Genomic DNA, 26,428 nt, shown 5'->3' on the forward strand with positions numbered 1-26,428 from the left:
TGTGTTTATATGGGCATTTTGTATTTAGTTTTGTAAAGAGGGTCCCCAAGTTGTCAAAGCTTCTCTCCAGTCTCATCTTATGATAATGTGCTCTCTCTCACACTCCCACCAGCCAAAGGTTCTCTGGAAAGTTGCCCATGACACTGTGTTGTTTAGCACCCAGGCATTTCTCCTGGGAGAAAGGCTTTCTTCATCCTCCCATGTCCCCCAAAAGCTTCTAGCCTCCTCCTCCATGCTACCCTGTACTGTGGGTATACTGCCCAATTCCTGCCTACATCACAGATCTCTGTTTATGTGTCTGTCCCACTGAGCTGAGACCTCCCCTCAACCAGGTATTCAGCACAAACGCAGTGCCTGGGGTAAAGAGGAGTCAAAAAAAATTTTTTTGTTAAACTACTCTAGAATGAAATGCCACTGCAGCCTCTTATCATTCATAGCATGTCTACAGTAAATGGTGACTAACCTGTGTCATGGAATAAGTAAGGCATTTAAAATATCTTATCTTAGAGAACATGATAATGAGAAGGTGGTGTTAGGTTGAATGGCATGAAATTGCCAATATTTAACCACCATTGGTGTATTAAAAACAGCAATTTTATTTAGTTCTACCTAATAGATTTAAACCAGGTCAGTCTGACTCCAAGGTCAGTATTGCTCCCTGTAGGGAGGAAGAGCTAATCCTGACTAGCTGAAGTAAAGTGATGGCAAGAGCCTGGGAGAGTGAAGGCTGGGTGGGTAGCAGGGCACACCTGCAGGGTGATGCATCAGGTCACTTAGCTGAGGGTGCAGATGTGCTGAAAGCCACAGTTGGAGCTTCAAGCAGGTAAACCCTGAAAGTTCACTGTTCATTGTATGGGGAGAGCATGTGATAACTCTTTTATTTCTATTTTTTCTATAGGTCATATTTTAACAAACATAGTCAAACTTATCAAAACATTTGTTTCTTTTTGTTTGTTTTTCTCCTCTTCAGTTAAAAATAATCCAGGCCAGGCACGGTGGCTCATGCCTGTAATCCCAGCACTTTGGGAGGCTGAGGCAGGTGGATCACCTGAGGTCAGGAGTTCGAGACCAGCCTGACCAACATGGCAAAACCCTGTCTCTACTAAAAATATAAGAATTAGCCGGGCATGGTGGCAGGCGCCTGTAATCCCCGCTACTCAGGACGCGGAGGCAGGAGAATCCCTTGAACCCGGGAGGCAGAGTTTGCAGTGAGCAGAGATTGTGCCACTGTATTCCAGCCTGGGTGACAGGGTGAGACTCTGTCTCAAAAAACCAAAAAACCCAAAGGGAAGGATTCTACTTTTTTTCTTTTTTTTTTCAGAAGGACGAGGGGAAGAAAAGAAAAGAAAACAGAATCTATAAGCATAGTTTCCTCTATTAAGATTTTTAATAACTCCTTGCTGGTCTCATGAATAGGAGAACTTCCTATAGTTATTTTACAAGATCATATTTTAAGTAACAGCAGCTTTTACATGACACTTCTTGCATAATGCTTTTTTAAAAGAGCAAATTGTTTTTATGTTTTGGGATAGCACTTAATTGCCAGGAACATAAGTTAAAAAAAAAAAAAAAAATGAAGGCAGAATTACTACTGAAGCCTGAAAGAAAATAGAAAGCTTCCAGTCCCATTACTGCAGTCCAAGGCAAAGTCATAATTAACATAATTTATAAAAAAGTTATTATCAAAGAAGGTTTGTCAACAAGCCCCAGCAGCCCAAATCATTGATCTAATGTAGCAAATAACCACTTTAACATAACCACTCCTATTTACATGCAGAAAAACAAATTGATACATTCACATGGGCCACACCACAGAACCTTCATCAGCTCTGCAAAGGCATTTTGCACATTGCCTGAGGAAGGATTTTGAATTGATTGTGTAGAGCAGAGTGGGAGAAAACAAGAACCTAAAATGGAAATCTGCAATTGCAGCTCAGAATATCTCTAGGGAAGCCAAGCCATTTCAAAGCACGGGTCAGCAGCACTGGATGACAAATGAGAATGGCAAAATACTTCTGACCACTGGCACCCCTCACAATGCACAGAATGACTTTCATTTTTCCCTGGTCCCTTTCTTATCTCCCTTCCATCTCACCCCAAATGACCATCCAGACTAGGCATTTTTATTTTACCTTCAGATATGTGCATCCAGTAAACCTTCCATAAACAGAATCATTCCCAGATCTCTGTCCTACTTGGCCATAGGAATGTCTTCCTATCACTGTCAGCCCCCAAACGTATTTAAATGCAGCATATTTGAATGAGAAAGAACAAGTTAGGCAGCTGCCACTCCTGCCTCCACACTGAACGGAAGCTGAGGCACCACAGATTTGGTCTTATAAGGAAAGATTTCCTCTTTTCCCTTTGCTGTCAATCTAACTCCATCTACTCTTTTTCCTCCTATTCCTTTAAAGACTCCCAGGTCCAAGCAAAATTCCATTTAGAGCTGAAGGGGAAATCTTGGTTTACAGACAAAATCTAAACTCTGATGACTGTAAGTGTTGGACCCAAAGCTTGGCAGTGAATGGGCGACATATCGGTGAGGATAGCTAGATCTAAGATACTCAATTATGTATTTAAGGATTTTCAGGATTTGCATCTTCCCAGTTAACCTTAGTGGTACAACACTGTGGTGCAAGTGGCTGAGTCCTCGGTTGGGCATTAGAAGACGTGGGCTGTAATCCTGTCTCTGCTAGTAAGTGCCATAGTGATCTTGGCCCTGCCACTTTGTTCCTTAAAATTCTATTCTAAGTTCCTAAGTGAGACTAGATCAGTCATTCTCAAGGATTCTTCCCTCAGTGGCACATCATGCATGACACATTCCCATAACAGTCCCATGATCATATCAGAATTTGAGGTTACTCTTTTGGAATGAGACAGTGTTTTTAGTCTTTTCATTTCCTCTTTCTTTGTTTCCTTTTTTTAACTTATGCTCTCATGGGTTTAAAAATTATTATTCTGATTAGAAGACCATAATATAAAGTAGGATGACCTAGGAGCTTTCCAGTATTAACTTTCTCTGATTCTGAGCAGAAATAGTGGATTTTTAAATTCATGTGTTTCTTTCTGTATCTGGGTACATCCTAGCCTGCCTCCTAAAAAGTATTCGAATATTTGTTGAACAGAATTAAATTGGATGGCTTAAATGTCATTCCCTCTTTGGGGCAGGGAATGTCCCCCTCTTTTCTCTCTCTCCTTCCCTGCCTTTTGTCTCCCTTCTCCTCCTGTTCCTTCCGTAGCCCAGGAGGTCTTGGGTAGTAGGACGGGTGCAGTTTCGCGTAGAACCTGTACTCATAACTTTAATCCATGGCCCTGTGAAGCATATCTAACCCCCAACAGATTTGAGCTTTGCTTCGGGAGAGAACCAAATGTCAGTTTTCCTTTCCCCTTTCAGCAGGCAGCAAACAAGAATGTCCTGCAGAGGGCCAAAGCCAGATAGACTTACATGAAGCACACTGGAGTCTTTTTGTTTCTGTCCCCTCTATATTTTGGAAGCTCCAGCAGGAATGTGGCCCGAATTTAAACACTGGGCCGTAACCATTAACAGTGGACACTTTTGTAGATTCATGCGGCCTCTCCTGCCTTTCCTCTCTCATGGCCTTGAATGGTCTGTTGTTTGTGGACAATTCGCTTGTTGTATTCCAGCGTGCAGGCTGATCCTGACTCTTCCATTGTCTCTTATATGGGCAAACAAAAGCAGTCTTCTTAGGCCAAAGCACCAAGCTGATAAAAGACTGATTAAAGCCTCTTTTGTGGTGAAATTTAATAGGTCTGGGTTGGGCATTATATTTGATTAACCCCAACCAGTCATTACATCGCATTATATATACAGTACAGCTATGCTCAACAGCTCTCAGCTGGGTGGAGCCTGTCTTTGAACTCTTGAATGGTACTAAGACACCATAGGCAGAGCTGGTCATCAGCTATTAGAAGTCAATAAACTTATTTCTGGGATCTCAATTTTTTTCTTCGAAAACCATGGAACTTGAAGGGATGAAGCCTCATGGTGGTGTCAGAGCCTACCTGGTTCCTCAGCTCACACCCTCCCTTATTCCCATAATTGGGCCAGGTGACTTCTCCCTGCAGAGTCTCCAGGACCAAACCCTGGCTTCGGTTTGGAGAGATTAAAGACACCCTGGTTTGACCCTCAGGGGACCCTCAGGGCTTCCCTGCTGCCTGTCCTGCTTTGCTCAGTGCCCCATCTTAGTGACTGGATAGTGACTTTCCTTGAGTATCCAGTCTCTGCCTCATATTTCAACTCTGATACCTGGCCCACCCAGGATGCCAGGCCTTCTAAGAGTAAGTTTATGCCTTGCTGTTACCAATTCTGCCTCTATTCTCTCTAACCCACCTCCCTTTCCCACTGCTGATATGAACCATGAGCTTTCCAGCAGTTTCCTTGATTTCCAAGTTTTCCCTTCTCCCCATCCATCCTTTATCTCGTGTTGGACATCCCTGAGGCTGGTCTCAGCCTGGTCTATAAACTGGCTGCCCATTCAACTGGATTTCCTCCAACTGCTCCAACCCAATGAGAGTGATATTTCCAGGTCCGAGGCCCACCTCACTCACCTATGGTCAACCTTTCCTCCCCATCAGCATCACAAGTATACTGGAGCTATGTGTCTGTAATCAATAGTAGAAGGCTAGCCTGGATTATCAGGGAAATGTATGTAATAGGCAAATGCATGGAATACCCTTCAAAATTCCACTCAAACACTACCTGTTCTCAGTGTGTTCTCAGTACTCTGTATGCATCCTTCTATCATGGCACTGATGGCACTGTGCTTTAATTGGTGGTGGTGGTATAGTTATGTATCTGTGTCCCCTACAAAATTACAAATTTAAGAACAAGGGCCTTTTTGAGTGTGTGTGTGTGTGTGTGTGTGTGTGTGTGTGTGTGTGTGTTTTAAGAGATGAGAAAGCTGAGATTGTGCCAGTATACTCAGCCTGGGCGACAGAGCAAGACCCTGTCTCAAAAGAATTAAAAAAAGAGATGGGGTCTTGCTGTGTTGCCCAGGCTGGAATGCAGTGGCATAATCATAGCTCACGCAGCCTTGAACTCCTCGGCTCAAGTGATCCTCCTGCCTTAGCCCTCTAAGTAGCTAGGACTATAGGAGCATGCCACCATGTCTGGGTAATTTTTTAATGTTTAAAATTTTTTGTAAAGCAGGCATCTTGCTATGTTGCCCAGGCTAGTCTTGAACTCCTGGCCTCAAGTGATCCTCCTGTTTTGGCCTCCCAAAGAGCTGGGATTACAGGCGTGAGTCACCACACACAGCCAAGGACCATGTTTTGACTTTTTAGCTCAGTACACAGTCAGCCTTTATTTTTTTTTTTTTAAATAAGTTAATACATTAAAAGCCTTTGCAGAGGTGTCCTAATTGTCTTTTACTGGTAGAGGTGGGTGGAGGATGGAGAAATTGAGAGTTGTTAGTTACAATTATTCTTGTGAAGGAATATTATTTTTCATCGCTTTTGCTAATCTCAATTAGGACAATGAGTTTTAACCCAGCTCGCCCATTAATTTCTTATGTAACCCTTGTTTCTAACTTTTTAACCTATTAATAACAAGAGCAGAGCTGGAATCAGAGGTTTTCAAACTTTTTTTAACTTTTGAACTCTTACCTGGAACCCCAGTAAACATGTGACAGAGTAAGAAATTACTAATGTGCAAATGTTTTCAGACTTTCTTCCCTCCCTACTCTTAGCCTGATTAAAAGGATGTTTTTTCCTACTGATATTCTCCAATTCAACTCTGAAGTATTCATTTTTACTCAAGCAGATCTGGGACTTTTGTGATTCAAGGCCAGATTTAGAGTGAAGGGAATAAGGCACTTGTTTCTGGTACAAAATTTCGGGAAGCTCCAAAAAAGTCATTAAGATAAATAATATTTTAACACAATGTTTTTAAAAATAAAAGTTAATGCAAAAATGCCTGATAAATAAAGCATCAAGTTTTTGTTTTCTTTTTTGTGAGACATGATCTTGCTGTATTACCCAGGCTAAAGTGGAGTGGTGCAATCATGGCTCACTGCAGCCTTGCTCTCCTGGGCTCAAGTGATTCTCCCATCTCAGTCCAAAGTAGCTGGGACTACAGGCATGCACCACTATGCCTGGCTAATGTTTTTTACTTTTTAAATTTTTGTAGAGATGAGGTCTTATTATGTTGCCCAGGCTGCTCTCGAACTCCTGGACTCAAGCAATCCTCCTGCTTCGGCCTCCAAACTGCTGGGATTATAGGTGTCAGTGACTGTGCCCAGCCCAAAATATCAAAATTTTAAATAAAGATAGAATCCAACAATGCTGGGCCAACTCATATTGGAGACTATGGCAAAGAGAAAAATAGGCACCTTATGCTAGTTTTCATATATTTATTTTAATGGTTGATTTTTCTCCCCAAGCACTAAAATACTTGGAAAAAACAATGGAAAAGTTAAAAGTACGTGTTGAAGGAATTCAACAAGTGCCACTCAAAAATTGTCCTCAACTAGGGAAGATTGGCTCATATCATGGGAGACTGGAGGCGACACCACACCCAGAGAGACTTTGTCACTAGCTGTCACCTATTCTTCTCAGGACCCACTAATCTTTCTCCAATTCATTTACTTTCCCCTAAGTTGCCTATATCTCCCCTCCCCTGTCCGCTATGAAGAGGGTATATAGGTTCTAGATCTCATTGAGTTTTTGAATATTTGCTTTTCTTTCATGTGATGCCCCAGTGCATGTAATAAATTTGTATACCTTTTCTCCTGTTAATCTGCCTGCTGTCAGTTTATTTCATGCACTCGATTATTGAACCCTCAGAGTGTAGAGGGAAAGCTTCCCCTCCCCTACAATGCTATAACAAAATAGAAGTCAAGGGGTTGGGGCTACTAAAATTGTGGGATAGGCACCTTGGGGAAAAAATGGATCAAGGTAGGAAATAAGAACTCGAGATAACAGGTGCTGAGGGAAGCATTTAGGAAAGAAAAAAAATTATAGCCAGGAAGTCAAATCAAAGACTTTTATCTAAGAAGAGAAAGGGCAGTTTAATTAACAGGGTGCTAACAGAATGCATGAGGAAGCATGACTTTAGACTGATTGGCATTTTCGGCATTCAATTGACCTAGGATGGGGCCTCAAAATTTGTATTTGTAAAAAACCTCCACAAACATTTAAATATGCAGCCAAGATTGCATAAAAGTTATGTTTATGTACTGGAATTTCAATCACCCTAAGGTAAAGCAATTAAAAGACTTTGTCTTTTACCCAATGGGGATAGAGGGAATAGGATTGCGAAGGAGAAAAAGCTCAGTTTGCATTTTGTTTGACATGATTAAAATAAGGAGATAGCTGGGTGTGGAGGCTCCTGTCCGTAATCCCAGCACTTTGGGAGGCCAAAGTGAGAGAATCACTTGAGCCCAGGAGTTTGAGACCAGCCTGGGCAGCATAGCACAATCCCATCTCTACAAAAATTTTAAAAATTAGCTGGGTGTGGTGGCACACACCTAATAATCCCAGCTATTAGGGAGGCTGAGGTGGGAGAATCAATTAAGCCCAGGAGGTTGAGGCTGCAGTGAGCCATGGTCGTGCCGCTGTACTCCAGCCTGGGCAACAGAGCACCTTGTCTCTAAATAAATAAATAAAGTAAGGAGATAATGAATGTATGATTTCATAAATCACACAGTTTATTGCTATACAAAGACATTTTTAATTTATTTTCACAATGCTTGAAGAGGGGGAGGATAATGAGAACAAATCTCACAGGGATTTGTACCGATGGATGAGGTACATTGACCACGTAGTTATTAAAGTCTAGTTGCTCAATTAGGATGGAAGCAAGCCTCTGTGGATGTCAAGTCTAATGGAAGTTTGAGGAGATTTTTTTGAGAGGTTCTTGGAAGAGCGACACAGTTTGACCAACACAGCAGAGATCCATGACTACTCACAGGGTTCCTGGATGCTAGAGAGTGGTGCCAGGTTTGGCAGGCCAGGCTTCGGTGACAAGCTCAAAGACTGGCAGAGAGTAGCCCTGACACAGCCTAAGCTCAGTCAAAATCTTGGGTTTATATGTGTTTTGGAGTCTAGTTGTTGAAGCCAATAGCTCACATATGTGGTCTGATAAGGTATAATGTAACATTCTTAAAGGGGGGGATTATACTCCATGTTTTTATCACAGTAAAACATGTCATAGAAAACGATGTAAATGTTTAAAATCGTTTCACAGCTACACAACAATGTGATGTAGGAAGTGAGCAGTTTCCATTTCAACTCAGAGGTTTTACCTGAGATAAGCCAGAAAGGACCTTGCTTTTGTCAAAAACCAGGAACAAAAAGAGAGCAACTGACTGGTTTTGGTGTGACTCACTGAGAAGCTGAGGGGAAAGCCTGACTTAATTTTTAAGGTAAGTAAAGCTGAGTGCCATGACTAAGTTGTGTATCCATATGTTTTTCTTTTCACCTATTTGTATTTTACCTGCCCATCGAGATCCACTGAGGAGCTTTTAAAAATCAAATACCCAGGCCCTACTCTTACAGGTTCTTATTCAGTTTTCCTAGGATGGGGCCTTAGAATTTGTATTTTTAAAAAGCCTTCACAAACATTTAAATATGCAACCAAGATTGCATAAAAGTTATGCTATGTACTGAAATTCCAATCACCCTAAGGTAAAGCAATTAAATACACTTTTGGTGTGATACAATTTTTTTTTTTTCACTCCACACATAGCATTTAGGTTTGACAATTTGGTCAGTGTCCTGTTTAGCCCCCTAAAAATATGAACAAGTTGATGACATTCCATGAGACTTTTCAAGAAGTTGGAAGGTCTAGAAATAGAGACCAGATGAAATTCATTTTGTGCAATGAAGAAAACCAATACTTTTAGATTCTTGTGATAGAATGGATGTTAGATTTTTAAGAAACAATAATTTGGGAAGAATCTTAGCACACAACTATCTAGTCATGAATGATTGTTTTGTCACGTATGAAACCAAGATATATGCACAAAATATAAAGTCACTTAGATTATTTTCTTTTGTATCAAAAAATAAAATTTTTTTTAAAAAGAACGAGATCCTAAAACAATGGCATTTACCCAGTGGAACTTTTTTTTTTTGAGACAGAATTGCACTCTGTCGCCCAGGCTGGAGTGCAGTGGTGGGATCTCAGCTCACTGCAACATCCGCCTCCTGAGTTCAAGTGATTCTCCTGCCTCAACCTCCCGAGTAGCTGGGATTACAGGCACACACCACCACACCCAGCTAATTTTTGTATTTTAGTGGAGATGGGGTTTCACCATGTTGGCCAGGCTGGCCTTGAACTTCTGACCTCAAGTGATCCATCTGCCTCAGCCTCCCAAAGTGCTGGGATTAGAGGTGTGAGCCACTGCACCTGGCCCCCAGTGGAACTTTTGTATCATACTCACTGAGGAGAGCCGAGGAAGAAATGGAAATTATTAGGCCTAGGACCAAGGAGCAGGACTCATAGCCTGGAGCCCGCCTAAAACTAAAACTGGATAAGCACCAGCATCAGGGGAAGTAAATGCCAGGGAGCTGGTCACTGCCAGTTGGGAAAGAAGTCGACTGCAAAGAACAGCTTACTGTGACAGAGAGGTAGAAAACAGGGAATGTGCTGCACTACTCCAGGAAACCCCTGGCACTGAGATAGGTGCACAGCCTAAAGGTGTGGAGTCCCGAGGGACATGATAAGCGCAGGCTTTATTCTGGGTGAATAGTAGGGTCCAGTTAACCCTTTGGATGGAGGCCTTTAAGCAGGAAGTGTTGACAGCAGGAGATAAGCAAAGTGAGGCAGGCTGGGGGCCAGAAGAAGGCCCCTAAGAAAGCAGATACAGCTAGACCAGATTGGAATTGTGTTGTATCATTATAAGCGGGGAGGAGTGAATTCTGTTCAAGTCAGTTCATCTAATGCTTATTAAGTGCATACTATCTGCTAGGGACTGTGTGAGTTACTGCAGAAATGATGATATGAGACATGGATCCTAGTCAAATACAGCCAGGGCAATCCAGACTGCTGATGGTCAGGAGCCGGGGAGCAGGTAGCTGCGTCACCTCTGAAATTATCATCTTGTAGCAGGATCTTGGTCTGGAAAGAGCCAGGAAGGTTCCTGGATGGGGAGGATCAGAGTTTTGGATGGGTCCCCAAAGCAAGGATCAAAGAGAGAGAATAAACTGGAGGTCCTGTTGTCAGACACAGATTACATATTTTTAAAAGGATTTGTACTTTCAATATGTCAAATAGACATAATTTAGACATGTTTTAGAAACGTGTATTTTTAAATATCTAGGTATTAAAATGTATGCTATAATGTTACTGCGGTCACCCTGCCCTTTACAGCTGCGCAAGATTGACTCATTCTTCAATTTGCTTAAAGTTCAGCGTCTTCCTCAATTTTTCTGGTAAAATCCCAAGGGCAAATTCATAGTCAATTTTAGTTCCCATTTTCCGCCTCTGCAGAATTAATTGTTTGGGGATTATTTTGCCACTCCAGACATACTGCCTCTGTTACTATAAGACTTGCAACCAGCCCCCGTCCTTGGTTCCTATCACCTGCTTACCACCACTGAGTTGTACAAAGCATTTTTTTTTTTTTTTTTTTTTTTGAGACGGAGTCCCGCTGTGTCGCCCAGGGTGGAGTGCAGTGGCCAGATCTCAGCTCACTGCAAGCTCCGCCTCCCAGGTTTTTACGCCATTCTCCTGCCTCAGCCTCCCGAGTAGCCGGGACTACAGGCACCCGCCACCTCGCCCGGCTAGTTTTTTGTATTATTTAGTAGAGACGGGGTTTCACCGTGTTAGCCAGGATGGTCTCGAACTCCTGACCTCGTGATCCACCCGTCTCGGCCTCCCAAAGTGCTGGGATTACAGGCTTGAGCCACCGCCCCCGGCCAGCAATTTTTTTTTTTTTTTTTGAGACGGAGTCTTGCTCTGTCACCCAGGCTGGAGTGCAGTGGTACAATCTTGGCTCACTGCAACCTCTGCTTCTCAGGTTCAAGCAATTCTCTTACCTCAACCTCCCAAGTAGCAGGGATTACAAGCATGTGCCACCATGCCTGGCTAATTTTTGTATTTTTAGTAGAGATGGGGTTTTGCCATGTTAGCCAGGCTGGTCTTGAACTCCTGACCTTAGGTGATCTGCCCCCCTCAGCCTCTCAAAGTGCTGGTATTAGAGGCATGAGCCACCTCGCCTGGCCAGTACAAAGCTATTGTGTGTATAGCAGACTTTACTGAAGACTTGGGGTGACAAAGGGTTTACATTGCAGCAGTGCATGGAACTCATGGTAAGAAAATGTTATTGCTGTTTTTTTTTTTTTTTTTTTTTTTTTTTTCTGAGATGGAGTCTCGCTCTGTCGCCCAGGCTGGAGTGCTGTGGCGCGACCTCGGCTCACTGCAAGCTCCGCCTCCCGGGTTCACGCCATTCTCCTCCCTCAGCCTCCTGAGTAGCTGGGACTACAGGCACCCGCCACCACGCCCGGCTGATTTTTTGTATTTTTTATTAGAGACGGGGTTTCACCATGGTCTCGATCTCCTGACCTTGTGATCCGCCTGCCTCGGCCTCCCAAAGTGCTGGGATTACAGGCGCGAGCCACCGCGCCCGGCTTTTGCTGTTTTTAAAAGTTCTTTACTACTCTGGCATGATGCTCAATCCCCTCCCTTCTCTGCTAACAACGAAATTGCTATTAATTTCTCATGCCTTCCGGGTTTGAGGCACTTTTCCACCACAAGAGGCTTATCCAGAAGCAGTACTGCTCTTAGACCCAGAGAAGAGAGGCCCTAGCTCTGGGCACTTCACTCTAGAGGAGGCTGCTCTGGCTGTCCTACAGCTGTGCCCATGCCTATATGCTGAGGTGTCCAGCTGGCCAAGGATGCCTTGAGTTTGCCTGCCCAGAGCTTACCTTCCTCCCGCCTTCTAGACCAAATAATAATATTTTAGGCTTTGTGGCCCTACGGTCTCCATTGCAATTATTTAATTATCCCATGATAGCATGGAAGCAGCCCTAGACAATAAAAAAATAAAAGGGCATAGCTATATTCCAATAAAACTATTGATAAGAATAGTCAATGGACCAGATTTGGCCCAGGGACTGTAGTTTCTGATCACTGTTCTAGACCACTTGCCAGGTACCTAGGACCCCACACTTTCCTGCCAGAATGGTCTGGGCCTGCTGCCAGGGCCCTCTTTCCCAACTCTTGGTGCCTGTGTGCAGCCTCCTCAGCCAAGTGGCTGCAGTGGGCAGAAGTGTGTTCAGAGCTTGGCTGTGAAGGATGGGGTGTCCTCACATGTGTGCAAGAGGCTCCCTGTGTGAGGGCTGGAATTGGGGAAGAAAGCAGGGAGGTGGGGATTTCAGGGCCAAGAGCTCCCCACAGGATACCGTGTTCTGACTCAGAACTCTGAGGAGTTCATGCAGTCCAAATTCAAACCGGGCCTTTGAAGCTGTTAAGAATTTTAACCGTTTGTTAACTTATTTATAAGTTTAAATAGTTACAACTATAGTATGTGGGCCTCCTTTGTAATTTTATCCAGACCACCCACTGACAAGTATCAAGGGGTTCTCCTAAGCAAAAATTTGGTTTCATTCTTTAAAAGGAATCCTGATTTTCTAGAAACAATTACTTACTCTGCTACAATAATATATTTCTTTTTCAGCTCTAAACACCAGCTGAGTAGCTAATATGATTTGATGTTAAATCCCGAGTATGGGCAAGAGCTTCTTTCATCCCTCCAAGTTCAGAGTCAGTTTTAGTGACAACCAGGAGGGCCAATTCAGCTGGCGGGGGTCCTGGAGTTTACCTGTGGGGAGAGATGATTGCCAAGGTCAGGCGCCAGGTAGGGTCTGGCAGACTCTTACCCGCTGCAAGCATCATTTGGTTTAGAAACCAAGTTTCCCAATAGCTGGGACTGCTAAGAATGGAACTACCAGGGCTTGTGCTTGCCCTGAGAATAAACGCCATGGAGAAAGACACAATGGGGATAATGAGCTTCATGTCAGCTCTGAAGCTGTTAGGTTAGGAGGCTGGAAAAGGGACACTACAGCTGGTTGGGAGGGCTTTTCCCTAGTGTTTCTCTTGGCCATCTGTTCTGAACTGTGCCATTGGCTTCTCATTGGAAAGGTCAGAATGGGTGTGTGGGTAAAGCCTAATGTTGGCTCCACACGCTGCATTAGATGCAGCTGCTCTTGGCTTGGTCACGCCTGGGTTTGCACCCAGGACCCTCTAAAGCTCTGCGCATTATGGTAATCAGCCATCTGCTGCAGTCTTTCCAGGACCAGCTGATCACAAAAGGAAGCCAGGAAGCTCTCTGACAACAGCAGAAGTGGAGGTGTGAGGAGGTGCCTCAGGCCACTGCCCTCCTCCCCGGAGGCCCCTCCTGGACACTATGGAGCCTTCCAGGAAGCTGGCCCAGCACTAGCATGACCTCTCATCTTTTAGGACCCCAGGGGAAATGAGCAAAAGATCTCCCCACTGGTGAACACAGCTGTCATCCCTTCAAAGAGAGGAGCTGGACAGGGGACCTGAGTCTGCTGAGATAGTGAGAGAAATTTCTGTTGCACTGGGGAGACAGAAACACCATTTGTTTGAAAAGCAAATTTTCCTTTGGATACTGGGTGTCTAGAGATAGAATGATTGACAATTTTTGGATTACTAGTTATTACTGGAACTCTAAAATTATACTTATATATCTAGATGTATTAGCAGTCACTGATTAGTAGTAGTGGCTGAGATCCCAAAATTATGGTATATTCATATGGCAATAAATATGTAGTTACATATTAATGCAGTGATGACAATATCTATAAATATCTATTGGCAGAAGTGTTATATATAAACAACCGTCTAAGGATGGAACTTTCCTTTTATATATGTGGGTATATACACATGTAAGCTATAGAATCCCTCTAGGATACATTAATGTATATTTATACATATCTATGCAGCATATATATCTTGAGTTTTTTTAACTTTGAATATACATAAATGAATACATAAATATAGATCTACATCTGCATCTTGAGAGTAGAACTCAAGACTTGGGAATTGGTTCAAGTTCCAATTCTGCCACCCCACATGTACATGATTGTGCTCATGGAAGGATTGTACTCATTGCAGCAGGAAAAGTGGAATAAAACAAACCTCGGACCCTCAGTGGCATCAGCTAGACTTAAGCTTTGTTTGAGCTCCTGGGAAGTGCTAGAAATATGGGTGTGGTATAGTAGGAACACGCAGGGAGGCAGCAAAGCCTTGAGGCCTGTATTAGCAGGGGAGGGCATACAGTGGTGAAACGTGGTTACACTCACAATTGTAAGGGCAAGAACAGAGGCGTGTGCAAGTGTGCTGGTGGTGTGGACTCGCTGGCTAGGAAGATCACGGGATGGGAGGGAGTCACAGTGGCGTTCCCTTGAGGCTGATCCTGAAGGATGCACAAATGGTCACAGGTGTTAGGGGAGTTTTCAAGATTTAGAAATCGCATCCACGAAGGCATAAAAATGCAAAGTGTTTCCCGAGATGGTGATTGTCTATGGTGGCTGGTGGCTGGGATGATGGAGATGAGACCACAAACGTGGTCAGGAGTCAGATGGAGAAGGGCCTGGGAGCCACCCTAATGAGTGAGGGCTTTGTCCCATGGCCAGTGAGGAGCCACAGAGGGTTTTAAGCAGGGGAGTTATGGAATCTAACTGAGGTTTGGGAGAGGTCAGTCTGACAGCTAAGAAAGGAGAAACTGGAGGCAGATGGCTGTAAAAGGTTGTGGCAGGAGATGACAGTGGCAGAGGCAGTGGGGATGGGGATGGGGAAGAGGGAGTGAATTCAGGAGTCAGGTGGGAGAAGAATTGGTAGGACTCTGGGGAATGAGAGAGAAGATTCTAGCTTGTTTAGTGGGGTAGGAGTTTATGCTCTTAACAGAGAGGGGAAGTAGAGGAGGAAGGATAGCTCTGAATGGTTGGGGAATTCTGTTTCACACCTACTGCTTTGAGGTGACTGCAGGACCTCAAGGTAATGTATCTAATGAGAAAGGGAAGAAATTTACACACATGCACACGTGCACCCACACATGCATGCACGCACACACATGCACACACACACCCATCTTCCAAGGCTAATTGGATAGGAAGTTTGAGGAACCCATACCTGGAAAAGGCCAAAAAATCCTCATATGATGTGGCCTCTGGTCCCTCTCAGACCCTTCTCCTGTTTGCCCCTGAAGCTTGCCCTGCTCCAGCCATGCTGGCCTCCTTTCTGTTTCTTGAACATGCCAAGTACACTCCCATCTCAGGGCTTTGGCTCTAGCTGTTCCCTCTGCTAGAATAGGCCTCCCTCAGACGGCCACTTTCCTAACCTCCTTTCACTCAAGCCATTCCTGAAATCTCAGTGCCTGCCCTCATCACACTCCCATCCCCCTCATTCCCCTCTGTTTTCTTATTTTACTCATCTATTTTTTGTTGTTTGTTCCCCTGTGAGACTGTATGTGGTTTCCTCTGTAAGAATGGATGTTGTTTGTTTCCCTGTGAGAATGTACGTTGTTTCCCTGTGAGAATGTATGTGGTTTCCCCTGTGAGAATGTATGTTGTTTGTTCCCCTGTGAGAATGTATGTGGTTTCCCCTGTGAGAATGTATGTTGTTTGTTCCCCTGTGAGAATGTATGTTGTTTCTCTGTGAGAATGTATGTTGTTTGTTCCCCTGTGAGAACGTATGTCGTTTCCCTGTGAGAATGTATGTTGTTTGTTCCCCTGTGAGAATGTACGTTGTTTCCCTGTGAGAATGTATGTTGTTTGTTCCCCTGTGAGAATGTATGTTGTTTCCCCTGTGAGAATGTACGTTGTTTCCCTGTGAGAATGTATGTTGTTTGTTTCCCCTGTGAGAATGTATGTTGTTTGTTCCCCTGTGAGAATGTATGTTGTTTCCCCTGTGAGAATGTACGTTGTTTCCCTGTGAGAATGTATGTTGTTTGTTTCCCTATGAGAATGTATGTTGTTTGTTTCCCCTGTGAGAATGTATGTTGTTTGTTCCCCTGTGAGAATGTATGTTGTTTCCCTATGAGAATGTATGTTGTTTGTTTCCCCTGTGAGAATGTATGTTGTTTGTTCCCTTGTGAGAATGTATGTTGTTTCCCCTGTGAGAATGTATGTTGTTTCCCCTGTGAGAATGTATGTGGTTTCCCCTGTGAGAAGGTATGTTGTTTGTTCCCCTGTGAGAATGTATGTTGTTTGTTCTTCTGTGAGAATGTATGTTGTTTCCCTATGAGAATGTATGTTGTTTGTTTCCCCTGTGAGAATGTATGTTGTTTGTTCCCCTGTGAGAATGTATGTTGTTTGTTTTTCTGTGAGAGTGTATGTTGTTTCCCTGTGAGAATGTATGTTGTTTGTTCCCCTGTGAGAATGTATGTTGTTTCCCTGTGAGAATGTATGTTGTTTGTTCCCCTGTGAGAATGTATGTTGTTTCCCTGTGAGAATATATGTTGTTTCCCTGTGAGAATGTATGTTGTTTGTTCCCCTGTGAGAATGTATGTTGTTTCCCCTGTGAGAATGTATGTTGTTTGTTCCCCTGTGAGAATGTATGTTGTTTGTTCCCCTGTGAGAATGTATGTTGTTTGTTTCCCTTGTGAGAATGTATGTTGTTTCCCCTGTGAGAATGTATGTTGTTTCTCTGTGAGAATGTATGTTGTTTGTTCCCCTGTGAGAATGTATGTTGTTTCCCCTGTGGGAATGTATGTTGTTTGTTTCCCCTGTGAGAATGTATGTTGTTTCCCTGTGAGAATGTATGTTGTTTCCCCTGTGAGAATATATGTTGTTTGTTCCCCTGTGAGAATGTATGTTGTTTGTTTCCCCTGTGAGAATGTATGTTGTTTCCCCTGTGAGAATGTATGTTGTTTCCCTGTGAGAATGTATGTTGTTTGTTCCCCTGTGAGAATGTATGTTGTTTCCCCTGTGAGAATGTATGTTGTTTGTTTCCTTGTGAGAATGTATGTTGTTTGTTTCCTTGTGAGAATGTATGTTGTTTGTTTCCCTGTGAGAATGTATGTTGTTTTCCTGTGAGAATGTATGTTGTTTTCCCTGTGAGAATGTATGTTGTTTGTTTCCTTGTGAGAATGTATGTTGTTTGTTTCCTTGTGAGAATGTATGTTGTTTGTTTCCTTGTGAGAATGTATGTTGTTTGTTTCCCTGTGAGAATGTATGTTGTTTCTCTGTGAGAATGTTTGTTGTTTCCCCTGTGAGAATGTATGTTGTTTGTTCCCCTGTGAGAATGTATGTTGTTTCCCCTGTGAGAATGTATGTTGTTTGTTCCCCTGTGAGAATGTATGTTGTTTCCCTGTGAGAATGTATGTTGTTTGTTCCCCTGTGAGAATGTATGTTGTTTCCCTGTGAGAATATATGTTGTTTCCCTGTGAGAATATATGTTGTTTGTTCCCCTGTGAGAATGTATGTTGTTTCCCCTGTGAGAATGTATGTTGTTTGTTCCCCTGTGAGAATGTATGTTGTTTCCCCTGTGAGAATGTATGTTGTTTCCCCTGTGAGAATGTATGTTGTTTGTTCCCCTGTGAGAATGTATGTTGTTTGTTTCCCCTGTGAGAATGTATGTTGTTTCCCCTGTGAGAATGTATGTTGTTTCCCTGTGAGAATGTATGTTGTTTGTTCCCCTGTGAGAATGTATGTTGTTTTCCCTGTGAGAATGTATGTTGTTTGTTTCCTTGTGAGAATGTATGTTGTTTGTTTCCTTGTGAGAATGTATGTTTTTGTTTCCCTGTGAGAATTATGTTGTTTTCCTGTGAGAATGTATGTTGTTTTCCCTGTGAGAATGTATGTTGTTTGTTTCCTTGTGAGAATGTATGTTGTTTGTTTCCTTGTGAGAATGTATGTTGTTTGTTTCCCTGTGAGAATGTATGTTGTTTTCCCTGTGAGAATGTATGTTGTTTTTCCCCTGTGAGAATGTATGTTGTTTTTTCCCTGTGAGAATGTATGTTGTTTCCCTGTGAGAATGTATGTTGTTTATTCCCCTGTGAGAATGTATGTTGTTCCCCTGTGAGAATGTATGTTGTTTGTTCCCCTGTGAGAATGTATGTTGTTTGTTTCCCCTGTGAGAATGTATGTTGTTTCCCCTGTGAGAATGTATGTTGTTTCCCTGTGAGAATGTATGTTGTTTGTTCCCCTGTGAGAATGTATGTTGTTTCCCTGTGAGAATGTATGTTGTTTGTTCCCCTGTGAGAATGTATGTTGTTTCCCTGTGAGAATATATGTTGTTTCCCTGTGAGAATGTATGTTGTTTGTTCCCCTGTGAGAATGTATGTTGTTTCCCTGTGAGAATGTATGTTGTTTCCCTGTGAGAATGTATGTTGTTTATTCCCCTGTGAGAATGTATGTTGTTTGTTTCCTTGTGAGAATGTATGTTGTTTCCCTGTGAGAATGTATGTTGTTTATTCCCCTGTGAGAATGTATGTTGTTCCCCTGTGAGAATGTATGTTGTTTGTTCCCCTGTGAGAATGTATGTTGTTTCCCTGTGAGAATGTATGTTGTTTGTTCCCCTGTGAGAATGTATGTTGTTTCCCTGTGAGAATATATGTTGTTTCCCTGTGAGAATGTATGTTGTTTATTCCCCTGTGAGAATGTATGTTGTTTCCCCTGTGAGAATGTATGTCGTTTGTTTTTCTGTGAGAATGTATGTTGTTTCCCTGTGAGAATGTATGTTGTTTGTTTCCCCTGTGAGAATGTATGTTGTTTCCCCTGTGAGAAGGTATGTTGTTTGTTTCCCTGTGAGAATACATGCTCCACACTGGCCGGGCTCCTTGTCTGTTTTGTTCACTGGTACATCGCAAGCACTTAGAACAATGCCTGGCACATTGTAAGCTCTCGATAAATATTTGTTGAGTAAATGAATCTTAAGTTGAATCTACTTAAAATAAGTATCAAAATTTGATTGAGAATTTACATTTAAAAAGAGAAAAATTGTAAGTGTATCTTAATATATGTTTCATAAAAATGTCATTTATAATTATAATTATTATAATTATTAGAGCAAAGAATGAACCAAGTGTTTCTTATTTGGAAGACTGTGTTCCGGACAAAATTTTTCTCAGAAAATTGTTTGATAGCATGATATAACTTAGACCAATTTCTTTTTTTTTTTGGAGACGGAATCTCACTCTGCCACCCAGGCTGGAGTGCAGTGGCGATCTTGGCTCACTGCAAGCTCCGCCTCCTGGGTTCACACCATTCTCCTGCCTCAGCCTCCCGAGTAGCTGGGACTACAGGCACCCACCACCATGCTCAGCTAATTTCTTTATGTATTTTTAGTAAAGACGGGGTTTCACCATGTTAGCAAGGATGGTATTGATCTCCTGACCTCCTGATTACAGGCGTGAGCCACCAAGCCTGGCCAACTGAGCTATTTGACTTTCACAGTATAACCATAAAAAAGGGTTATCTTTTGCAAACATTTGAAGTTTTATCAGTTTTTCTAAGTACTTCTCTTTCTCTCTTGGTATGCTAAAAATAAATAAAATTTTAATTGAGATATAATTTATATACAGTGAAAAGCTCAAATCTTAAATATGCCATTCGATCAGTTTTCAGGAATTCATATTGAGACAGAACACTTCCATCAGTCCAGAAAGCTCCTTGTTGCACCTTCTCAGCACCAAGTAATCACTGATCTGATTCCTATCACCGTAGGTTAATTTTTCCTATTCTTGAATTGCAAATTGCAAATAAATGGATTCATGCAAAATATAGCTTTTTTGTGTTAGGCTTCATTCACTGAGCATAATGTATGTGAGATATATCTATGTTGTTGAGCATTTGTAGCTCATTTCTTTTTATTCCTCAGTAGTATTCCAAGGATTTCTCTTATATTTTAAAAGGCTTATTTTGTTACTATCTTTGTGGATTGTATCAATTACTACTTGCTTTAACAGTGGCTTTGCTTGTGTTTCAGGTAGTTGTTTTTCATTTTATTTCAGTTAATGGAGTTTTGTATCTTCTATAAGATTGCCACTTCACTTTGCCATTGATTTCCATTCATATTTGCAATGCATTGTCAAATCTATAACAACATGTGAGATACTGACCAAGAAGGTTTAGGCATTATTAGTACAAAAGGAAGGCTGTTTGGAATAGGAACTGATTTTATAAGTGGTCACTTTATTAGTGACTATTTCCAGGTTTTGATTACTTTTGCTTTAACAAGCAACCTTTGGATAATGAACACTCTTATACCAACAAACTTCTTCCCCTGTGTGTGCTCACAAGTCTGTGTGTGTATGTATACACAACACATATAGGTCCACTGCCTAGGAATTGCAGAGTCACTTGTGAGGACACATTCACTAACTTGTTGTTATTGTCCATTTGAGACTATAAACTTGTAGAATGCAAATGCTATTTGTCTGATTCATAGACATAGATTTTATTCAACTATGTGAAATTGTCAATATCTGAGTATTTCTAGAATATAAAACCTGCAATTTTATGTCACTCAACTTCGTGGTCTTTACACTCATTAGTGGGTAATGAAATCAATTTAATAAATTGAGGGCCAGGCATGGTGGCTCACACCTGTAATCCCAGCAGTTTGGGAGGCTGAGGCGGGTAGATCACCTGAGGTCAGGATTTCGAGACCAGCCTGGTCAACATGGTGAAACCCCGCCTCTACTGAAAATACAAAAATTAGCTGGGCGTGGTGGCGTGCGCCTGTAATCCCAGCTACTTGGGAAGCTGAGGCAGGAGAATCCCTTGAACCTGGGAGGTGGAGGTTGCAGTGAGCCAAGATCAAACCATTGCACTCCAGCCTGGGCGACAGAGCAAGACTCTGTCTCAAAAAAATAATAATAAAATAAAATAAATTGAGATCAGCATTTTTTGTTTTTTGTGACAAAGTCTTGCTGTGTCACCCAGGCTAGAGTGCAATGACGTGATCTCAGCTTACTGTAACCTCTGCCTACTGGGTTTAAGTGAGTCTCGTGCCTCAGTCTCCAGAATAGCTGGGATTACAGGCATGTACTATGACACCCAGCAAATTTTTGTATTTTTAATAGAGATGACATTTTGCTATGTTGGCCAGCCTGGTCTCCAACTCCTGTCCTCAAGTGATCTGCCCACCTCAGCCTCCCAAAGTGCTGGGATTACTGGTGTGAGCCACTGCACCCAGCTGTGATCAGTATTTTTTAAAAATGAAATAGACTAGAATAGAAAATGTCAGAGGCATTTCAAGTTACGAGACTAGATAATTTTTTGTGTGAAACTTTTCTTTCAGTAATGTGTATGTGTATCATATCAATTAGGATATTGATTTAATGCCTTAACAGAGACCCAGTAGTGGAGACTTAGGTAACGATAGCTTAATTTCACTTCCATACACGTCTGAGCTTGTAGGCATCTCTGTTTCATGCAGCCATGCAGGCACCCAGGTCCCTTCTATCTGGTTGCTCCTCTCTCTCCTGGGCGTTGTCCTCATCTGCTTAGTTGAAGCTAGCTCATGGTCACCACATCTTTATTGCACTGTATGCCAAGGAATAGAAACCAAGATGGGGGCAAGCAGCTTCCTTTGAAAGACATCATGGGGTAAATGTCACTTCTGCTCAAAATCAATCACTTCAGCTCAGTTATATGACTACACCAAGATACAAATGGTATCAGAAAACACAGCCTTTAGCTGTGCATTGTGTGAGCAAAGAGAAATCCAGATAGTCCTGGAGACTGACTTCTTTCCAGTTTTGGTAACTGAGGAGACAATAGGCTCAGCAGGTCTGAATTAACTCGGTAGAAAAGCAGACTGTGAGTAAGTGCTGAGCTCTAGAGCTCCTTTCTCTCACTGTCTTTTGTTTTTTTGTTTTTTTGTTTTGTTTTTTTTTTAAATGGAATCTCACTCTTTCGCCCAGACTGGAGTGCAGTGGCGCCCTCTCAGCTCACTGCCACCTCTACCTCCTGGGTGTAAATGATTCTCCTATCCCCCTCCCAAGTAGCTGGGATTACAGGTGCATGCCACCATGCCTGGCTAATTTTTGTATTTTTAGTAGAGACGGCGTTTCACCATGTTGGCCAAGCTGGTCTTGAACTCCTGACCTCAAGTGACCCACCGGCCTCAGCCTCCCAAAGTGCTGGGATTACAGGCATGAGCCACCGCGCCTGGCCTAGAACTCTTTTCTCACAAGGCCACTTCTCTACCAAGGAACTTCCATTATTACACACTCACAGAAATGTTCCCTGACACTTGTCCCTATAAATAGATAGAGGATTGAGCTTGGAGGGGCTGGGGAAAGGGAGAAGATTCTCTGCTGGAAACTGTCCCAGGGTATGTGGTCCAGCTGTGCCACCATTGCAAGCCTCTCTGTGGATAGATGAAGGCCTGGGGATCATGAGCGTTCTGCCGTTCTCTCTGTGTAAATTTGTCCTGAGTCCTAATATTGTAGGTTATGGGTTACAAAAAAAAAGTTGAAAACCTCTAGATGGAGATTCTAACTGATGTCTAGTATTCAAGTGATAGAATCATTAATGCTTCATTCAAATATTTGTTTGACTTACCCTGCTAGTTATCTATAATATAATAATGGAGAAATAAAAATTAGCGCTTATCCTCTAAGTCAGTTCTATAAATTGTATAAACTGAGTAACTATAAATGTTTTGCAACATTTGCTTCACCTCTCTTTCCACGTGTATGCATCATTTTTCCTGAACCATTTGGGAGTTGTACATAATGCTTTTTTGAAACCACCTTTGCAAAAATGATGACAGTGAGAGAAGTCTGGCATGGCTGACTCCATCTTGCTTCTAGCCTCACAGACTGGCTGTCCTCACCCATTTCTGAGCATAGGCCGAGCTAACCATAGGAAGAATTTTGTTTATAATTTAACTTTGAAGCAAAGATGACAATAGTCCCTCCCTAAAACTAACCCACTCCTTGTTCATGGACCAAAACCAACCTTTGTAAAACTAATGAAAAGCTGTAGGATTAGGATTATGAGAGGGGCCTGAATTCTGCTAAAATGTAGGCATAATTTCTATAATCCCTTACTTCCCAGGAGTCATGTGGCCAGAGGTCATAAGATTTGTGACTTCCTCAATTGCCTCTATAGATAACTTCACTATTGTAGAAGCTAAGATTGACCTTTTGAGGTGTATTTTAGATTTTTGCATTCTGGCAACCCACTGACCCTGCCCAGACCTGTGACTCATGACTCCACTGTTGCTGTGGCCCCCACCCAGAGGAAGGCTCAGCACACGAGGACCATTCTCCACATCTCTGTGATTGCATCCCCAACCAATCAGCAGCATCTACTCCCTAGCCCCCTGCCCACTAAATTAGCCATACAAATCCTAGCCTCTGAGTTCTTGAGGAGACTGATTTGAGCAATAAACTGTCTTCCATGTGGCTAACCTAGGGTTAAACTCTTTCTTTACCACAGTACCCTGGTCTCAGTGTATTGGTTTTGTCTGTGCAGTGAGCAGGAAGAACTGAAAGGGCAACTACACTTTACCCCCAAATGCTTCAGTGTGCATTTCCTAAGAACAAGAACATTTTCCTATTAAGCACAATAAAAGTATCTAATTAAAACAATTTAGCATCGATATAATACTACTATCTAACATACGATCTGTATTAAGAATTTGCCAGTGTCCTCATGTTCTTTATGCCAATATCTCCCCACCTCCATCGCTTTAACCCCCTGCTCTCTGCTCCCATCTAGGATCCAATCCAAGATATACATTACATTTAATTTTCATATTTGGTGAAAACTAAACAAAAATTTCAGATCCTACATGATTACATACAGCCTTTGGACTCCCCTTTTTCCTACTGGTGTCTTGGTAATATTATTCTCTGACTCTTTGTTTTCTTTTCCTGGAAGTGGTCAGTAGAATGACATTGGAAATTATAACCACACAGTAAGACCAAACCTTGAGATAGAGCCAAAATTCAATCAGATATTATTTTAATAAATTGTATAAAATGTGACTCCGTCAGATTGGAAACACAGGAATAGAAGTCAATGAAGTACAAAGGTCTTTAGACTTGCCAGCAAGACATCTAAATATCTGAAGAACTGAAAAAAATGCAAAATGCAATAGACTTTCCAGGTAGATTGGAGAATTAGGTAATATGTAACCTAACGACAGCCTTCTTGAAGGTTTAGAGATAGGACTAGGCAAAGAGGCTCTGAATGTCAGTTAGGGCCATGAGAAAAATCATCCTGGAGCCTGTAGCTCTAGCTCTCAAACCTTAGCCACTGTCTCTGGTCCATGGAAAACTGCTAAAATTTACAGGGAAGGGAAGAGAAACCCAAAATTGTTTAGGATATTTGTTTCTTTAGTAGGTTAGAAATAGAGATTTTTAATTATGTATAGATATAAAATATAGCTAATTAAAATATTAGAAATAATATGCATATTTGGTATTTTAAGTACTAGTCATGTTTAAGAGAATTAGGAACTTTAGAGTATTTCACAGATTAACCTTATGGGTCTAATAAAAATATATAACTGAGGAATAATTTAGACTTGTAATTTTAGGTTGAAATTTTACTGTTTGTTAATAATATCGTAACAGTCAAAAGAAGATAAGATTCACCATAAGTTTAATTTATTATAAAATTTGTAAGACTTAAGTCTTGGGAAGGTCTATTTTTTAGTGAAAGAATTACAGCTCTTAAAAGAAAATACATTAATGTATAAATGCATTTGAAATATTTAAAGGAGTTTAATTTACCAAGTTTGTAAATACTATAAAACATTGCAATCAAAGGCTTTTTCATAGTGATTAAAATTTGCTAGAGTATTACACTGAATATTATAATCCATAACCTGAATGTAAAAGTTTAATAACAAGGTTTTATATTTTGTAACTTTAATAACTTGAATATGAATTTTTAAAAATAAAGTAACTTTTGTATGAGCTTTTCATGTTCAAAAGCCATCCTCAAGGGCACTAAAGCCCCACATTTATAGAGGCAGTCTCTATACTAATAACCAGTAGGTGCATTGCCAGCAGGAAGCTTCCAGTGGTGGCTGCCCGTCCCGGCCTGGGTGTCATTTTGCTCGGTGTGGCAGAAACTGCTCTCTCCTTGCAAAGAAGAGCCTATCAATGAAAAAGAGTCCAACTGTAAAATGTTTGAAGATATTTATTCTGAGCCAAATAGAAGTGACCAGTGACCTGTGCCACAGCCCTCAGGAGATCCTGAGAATACATGCCCAGGTAGTTGGGCCACAACTTGGTTTTATACATTTTAGAGAGACCTAAGGCATCAATGTACTTTGATTCGGTCCAGAAAGGCAGAACAACTGGAAGCCAGGGCTTCCAAGTCACAGGCCAGTTCATAGATTTTCTGATTGGCAATTGGTTCAGTTGTCAGTAGAAAGGAATGTCTGGGTTACAATAAGAGATTGTGGAGACCAAGTTTTTATTATGCAGATGAAGCCTCCAGGTAGCAGGCTTTCTCACCCGACTTAGAGTCTGTTCCATCAGTAATTCCAAAAGGGAGGAGGGTGTAATGAGGCACTTTTTGCCAAGGGACTGGACATTATGGTAGGTTTCTCAAAAGTTCTGGGTACACTAAATAACCTCTTTGGAGTAAATCAGTTACAGCAAGTATGTATTGAGCACCTACTGGGTGCAAGGTCATGTGCTTAACAAACTATATTATAATTTTAGAGTGGTATTTTCCTCATTCTCAATACATGTTTAATGGTGTAACTTCCTGCCTGCTGCACAAACACAATCAACTCATTGAGACTATGGCATTACTGTAAAGAAAGTGTTTAATTGACACAAAGCTGGCCACTCCACAAGGGAGACAAAGTTATCACTCAAACCAATCTTCCTAAAGTCTCCGAGGTTGGAGGTTTTTCAAAGATAGTTTGGTGGGCAGGGTGCTAGGATGGGAGCATGCTGATTGGTTGGGTCAGAGATGAAATCATAGAAAATTGAAGCTGTTCTCTTGTGCTGAATCAGTTCCTGGGTGGGGACCACAGGACTGATTGGTGGGTTGGGATGGGGAAGAGGGCATCGGGTTGTCAGAAATGCAAAAACCTGAAAAGACATCTCAAAAGACCAATCTTAGGTTTTATAAGGATGATGTTATCTGCAAGAGTAATTAGGGAAGTTGCAAATTTTAAGACCTCCAGAATAATAGCTGATAGTTATTTAGGATTCAAGCCCCTCTCATCCTCCTAACTTGGTGGCCTTTCATTAGTTTTACAAGAACAATTTAGTTTTGGGGAAAGTCTAGTATGATTTAAACTATAAACTAAAATTCTCCCAAAGTTAGCTTGGCCCATGCTCACGAATGAGAAAAGACAGCCAACTTGTGAGGCTAGAGACAAGATGGATTTAGCCATGTAAGATTTCTTTTACTGTCACACTTTTGCAAAGGCATTTTCAATAGAAGGTATATCTTAATATTTTCAATTAATTCATTTTGTGCATATCTCCTTAAAACTCATATATGTCAAGTA

General features: G+C 41.8%; 2 protein-coding genes across 5 annotated transcripts in view; one reads left to right on the plus strand and one right to left on the minus strand.

The window, feature by feature from the left end:
* PPP1R21 (protein phosphatase 1 regulatory subunit 21) overlaps positions 1 to 26,428 on the minus strand; it is a 645,938-nt gene that overhangs the window by 298,833 nt on the left and 320,677 nt on the right. The window lies entirely within an intron of this gene.
* CALM2 (calmodulin 2) overlaps positions 1 to 26,428 on the plus strand; it is a 1,210,617-nt gene that overhangs the window by 94,326 nt on the left and 1,089,863 nt on the right. Inside the window, exon 1 of one of the 4 annotated variants that reach the window (XM_050754919.1) lies at positions 8,129 to 8,132. The exons of the other annotated variants lie outside the window; for them this stretch is intronic. The gene's annotated coding sequence lies outside the window, so the exon portion shown is untranslated. Of the gene's footprint in view, positions 1 to 8,128; positions 8,133 to 26,428 lie in introns of those variants that run through there. 4 annotated transcript variants of the gene reach the window in all.

The sequence above is a fragment of the Macaca thibetana genome, chromosome 13, assembly GCF_024542745.1.
Source record: "Macaca thibetana thibetana isolate TM-01 chromosome 13, ASM2454274v1, whole genome shotgun sequence".
Lineage (NCBI taxonomy): Eukaryota > Metazoa > Chordata > Mammalia > Primates > Cercopithecidae > Macaca > Macaca thibetana.